Raw genomic sequence first — 6,010 nt, forward strand, 5'->3', positions numbered from 1 at the left:
TAATAAGCTTGTAAAATTAAAGATTATGATTCTAAAAAACACTGTAAATGATAACGTAATTTCATCGAGCAGCTGGCAGGAACCTAAGAAACTGACTTCTTGATATAGATAGTCAAATACTTCAAGAAATCAAGGTTTGAGTCAAATTGACTTACATGAATCATGTTTTCAAAGAGTTGATTCCAACAATTTATAATTTTACTGTTTTTATGGTTGTCCATTATTATACATTCCAAAAACTAGAGAAAAGATAAAATATGCTAATGTCTTATCGTACAAAACGTACGCGAAATCTAGGAGCGTCGATCTACACCTTCGATTCTGTTGCGATCAGTTGAGAAGATTCCGTATATTTTAAGCGAGAAGGGTACGATTGTCTTTTTGATTAGTAATCTAATTTGGTAATTTGTGTATAAACGGTTACGATTCTGATATTTAGCTTAATCAAAATCAATTTCTTATTTACGAACTAATTTTAGTACCGAAATCAATTAACTGAGTATACGAACCAGCTTTCAACCCGATTTCTGATTTAGGGTTTTGAAATGGAAGACGATCGTGAATATAAGTTTTTGCTCTGTTTGAACTAATCGACAATAGATGTATACTATGTTTCTAATCGGACAATAACATGTATGTTAGTTTTTTTGAGAATCACATGATAATTGATTAGTTTAGTTTGCGAGCGTTTTACGAGCGTGTGCATATTATAGGAGTGTTTAACATGGTTGATTTTGGTGTTTATAGTACGAGCATATCATGAGCGTGTTAATATGATTGATTTTGATGTTTGTAAAATATGAACGTGTGCATATTAGGAGTGTTTAACATGGTTGATGTTTTGTGTTTATAGTATGAGCGTGTTAACATGATTGATTTGATGCTGTAGAATATAAGCGTGTTACGAGCGTAACATACTAGTGTTGAGATTGATATTCATTTTTATTCATGCTTTCTGTATGAGCATTTCATGAGCGTGTTGTATATATAATTTTTTTATGTTTTTTTTCAGATGATTCAAGTGTTTTGGTTGAAGATCAAGGGGTTGATATTATTCCTGAAGTTGCTTCTTCTTACAAACCTGTTAAAGGAATGATTCAAACGCCTAAGACTATATTCAGATTAATTGGACAGATTCAATTGTTACAATCATCACAAACTGTAACATCCCGTTTTCTAGTTTCAGTTAATAATATGAAAACATGAGTTATTATGAGTCGGGCTAGTGTTGGGTCAAATGGATATGGGTTATGGACTTGGATTATGAAGGAAAGAAGGAAAGACCATGGGCTTAAGCGCATGATCCATAATATATAAACCATTATTAATAATTAATTCACTCATTTTACACATATTCCATACACCACCCAAAACACACACTTAAGCTCTCTCTCTAGTTTCTCTCTTTTTCTCTAGCCGAACCAAGAAGAAAACCTATCCCGATCCAAGGTATTGATAGTATGATATCGTATGAGCTCAAACCCGTTAGATTTTGTCATGAAATGACGAGCCGACCCCTTTAAACCGTTAAAGTCACGAGATCCGGGGGAATTGGATATAAACCGAACCTAAGATGAGCTTAGGAGTCACCCTAGCTTAGATCTGGATCAAACGACACAAAAATGGTGAAAATGGTGGTGAAATAAGCGAGATCTCGCTTTTCTGGCGAGATCCTGGTTTTTCGACGATGACGGCGCCGGAAAAACGAATACGAGGATGTCAGAGAATGTTCTGACATTATCTGACCTAACCCTAATTCGTTAACGGAGAGTTAACGAACTAGAGGTAATTCATCAAGTTGATTCGTTAACGGAAGCTTAACGAACTAGTCTTAGTTCGTATCCAAATTCGTCAAAGAAAAGATAACGAATTAGCCCCAATTCGTTATGACCATTCGTTAAAAGGAGATAACGAACTAGAAGGTTCAATTCGTTACAGATGGGTCATTCGCTATGAAGTTCAATTCTTTACAAGGGCCAGTTCGTTATATTTTTAATTCGTTATAAAGTAACGAATGGGTCATTCATTATGAACCCAATTCGTTAAGAACCAAATAACGAACTATGAGTTTGATAAATGACAGAACAGTCCCTGGACTAAGAAAAGCAAATGATTTAATTAAAAAATAGCCCTTGAACTTTATTAATTTATAGAAGATACCTTAAAGGATTAAGAGGTTAACAATAAAATATTATTATGAAATCCTAATGGAAAATGTGTTAAGGCATTTAATGAAAATAAAATTTTTCCAAGCTGACCTGGCAGCTTAATCCCAACCAGGGGCTCTGCCCCTTGGAACCCTCTAGGGGCTGCCGCCCCTAGAACTCCGCTGCCAGGGGCGCTGCCCCCGGACCCCCTTCGTTGAGGGTAATAATTAAATTAGAAATGCGATATGGGTAGTGATAGTTAAATTGATACGCGTAACTGTTATACAGTTAGTCGTGCACAACTCAAGAAAGAAATAACCATAAACGGTGAACGTAACTGAATTCAGGTGAGTTTCTAGCCCCACTTCCTTGTTATGTTTTCGGGGCTGTGTACATACCCGATGTGATAGTTAATACACTTATCGTATTTGGTAAGTGTATGCTTTGTATGATTCATGTATGATGATTGTTTGACGGTGCATGAACGATCTTCGGATATTGCATGTACCGCCAGGTGGTAGTTAAAAGATGTGTTTGATATATATATATATATATATATATATATATGATGTATGAATGGTGTATGTATGATTATGATGATAGTACGTGAACGATCTTCGCATATTGCACGTATTGTTAATGAAAGTATGTAAGGACATGTATGGTACAGTTGCACGAAGCATAGGGACCAAACCCTAATAATATCTGTGAGGGTATGGACCAGACTCTAATAATATCTGTGAGGATAGGGACCAGACCCTAATAATATCTGTGAGGATAGGGACTAGACTCTTATAATATCTGTGAGGGTAGGGACCAGACCCTGATAAATCTGTGATGTACCAGACCCTTATAATATATGTGGGGTTATAGGGTAGAAGGCTCTTTGAGTAGTATGGATAGTTATGCATGTAAAGTAAAGTACGAATGATGTACACATCTTCGGGCATGTGTGCAAGTATGTGAATTGTTTGTATGTTGTATGATTAACTAGAACTCACTCAGCGTAGCTGACTTTTAGTATGCACACAGGTGAGTAGAATGAGGCAGCTCGCTTGAGGGGAAACACATGGCATGGAATTGAAGATACTGGAATCTCAAGGAAGTGTTATGTTATTTAAAAGACAATATTTTATGTTTGAACGATTTGAATACTCGTTAAGACCAGAATTGATGGTTATGTAATGTATTGGTTTGAATGTTCTAATATTCCGCGAATGTTTTTATTAACTCTGATATTTAGAACTGTGTTTATGAGTAAATCCAATGCCCAAATTAGGGCACCGGTAACGAGGTCTTACACAAACACACTTATTAAACGCTTAACATTACATTCACATTAATTGGACAGATTCAGATGTTACAATCATCCCTAAACGCTTATTAAACGCCTAAGACTAGATTCAGGTTAATTGCATAGATCCAGTTGTTCAGTCATTAGAAACACGCTTATTAAACGCTTAAAATTACATTCACATTAATTGGACAGATTCAGATGTTACAATCATCCTAAATCGCTTATCAAACGCCTAAGACAAGATTCTGGTTAATACATGAATCGGACCAAACAAATCCATATGTAGAAATTGAAAAACCGAGTAAATGGTATTAAACAGTTTTGGCTTGTGAGATTTACAATGATGTTTGCCTTAAGCACAAGATACACATTTCTCAATTGTTACAAAATCCTTGACTGACAAACCATGCACCAAGTCGTTTTAGCAAGACGCTTTTAAGTTTTTAATGTTTGCATGACTAAGACAACGATGCCAAAGCATGGCATTATGTTCTGACACTTTTGAAAATAGACAAGTGATTTCATCAGGAACATTTTTGTTCATGTCGATCACGTAAGCATTATCTTGTCTTTGTGATCATAAAAGAACCCAATCTTCTGGTATATTATGTTACCAGGTTTTAAAATTAAACACTCTTTGTTAGTGAAATGTGTTGAAAAGCCTTTATCACAAATCTGCGAGACACTGAGCAGACTGTGTTTCAATTCTAGAACAAAGTTAACATTCTCAAATTTAAGGACACCATTACTTATATTACCCTTCTGTGTAATCTTCCCTTTTTCTCCTCCCGCAAAGGACACATACCCACCATTAAAAATTTGAATGTCGTGCAGTTGGTAGATGTCTCCTGTCATGTGTCTAGAACAGCTACTATCAACATACCAATGTCTGATGATATTCCTTCATAGTTGTTCCTGCACAATATGCGAGATTAATTAGTTTTTGGTATTCAATCCATAGTAGTGCTGGGTAGGCCTGATTTATCTAAGCATGTCACAGGTTGCCATGGCATGTCTTCCTGATTATCTAAGATTGAGTAGGGAGATTTTGATGGCTTGGTCACCAAAGATTTGGGTAACCACTCATATCTGGATTTTAAAATTGGTTTCGCTCTAGAGGCCGACTTATTTTCGGGACCAAAACCGAATTTCCATCACGTCTCTGAAACATATTAGGCTTGGTCTGATGAGAGCTTAACATGCCAGCCTTGTTTCTTTTTCAATTACCGTCAAAGGGATTTTCCTCATAATACCTTGATTTATTAGAAGTATACTTGTAGAAAGTATTTCGAGGCATATTCCTCTGATGAAATCCATAATATGGGACATAAGGACAGTGTGGACAATTTATAGCAATATGACTAGGAATGCCACAGTTAAAATATGTTTGAAGTTTAACATTAAATTCATTGTGGTATACTCCTGGTCTTGATATGTTATGTGAGCTATTTTGTCTCGCTTTAAACCTGACACTTGATTTCTCACTTGATTTATCACAATTGTGAACACGTGAGCTTCCTTTTTAACAAACTTAGGTGATAATTGTTTATGATTACTTTTATTTTTATCAAATTTATTTGAAAAACATCACCAGATTTAAAAGTTTTAGAAGAATCAACCACACAATTGTTTTTGCTCTTAAAACAGAGCCCACACAAACATTTGAAGCAATAGAATTCAAAACAGACAAATTTAAAGGAACATTTGAATTAATGTCTTTATTGTTCAAAACAGGTAAATCATCATCCTCAAAAGTCCAATCCTCAACAATTACTTCATCTGCACGTGAAGCAAACACATTAGTATCATTCATCCTTGAGGTTGATTCGGTAGCTTTTACTGAACCAAGAGCACCTTTGCCATTTTCAGTTAGTTTACCATACTACATAAACTTTTCCATTTATTCCTCTTCTTTGGTAAGAGTAAGTCCAGTGTAGTTGTAATTATATAAAGGGTGAACAACATTGTACCCAATACCCTCACCCTTGTTTTCTTTCCATCTTAATTGTTTTTCAATCATGGACTCAACAACAGCACTAGAAACATTGAATTTCTTAAAATTGAATTCAGCATTTTCAAATTTATTAATTAACTTAACAATCTCCATCTTAGAGGCTTCTAATTCAGCAGTTAGATCAACAATTTTCTATTTGGCATCTAAGTGGTGATAGCATTTTATGCTAAAATCATATTGATGTTTAAAGAAATCCTTTTGTTGTGCCTCAAGTTTTTCTTTTAAAGCCTTTTCGAATTTCTTAAGACTGAAGTTTTCATGTTTTATTCCCTCAATTTCTCTAATCAGATTACTGTTGTGAGATTTATATAAATCAACATTATTAACACAAGATTGAGAACATACCTTATTAACACAAGATTGAGAACATAATTCAGAACTTACCTCGGATGAGCTGGAAGAGGTGAAAGCCATGAAGGCAAATTGAAGATCCTTAACTTGTTCCTCAGCATTGTTTTCTTCTTCAACAACATCAATCCAAGCAAAATTTGCAGTCTGATTGCTGATGTTGAGAGCTGCCATCTGGTCATTCCAAGAAAACTGTTGAGCTAC

This window comes from Bidens hawaiensis, unplaced genomic scaffold (assembly GCF_021521415.1).
Source record: "Bidens hawaiensis isolate Kalapana, Puna unplaced genomic scaffold, B.hawaiensis_p1.1 tig00000326_1, whole genome shotgun sequence".
Lineage (NCBI taxonomy): Eukaryota > Viridiplantae > Streptophyta > Magnoliopsida > Asterales > Asteraceae > Bidens > Bidens hawaiensis.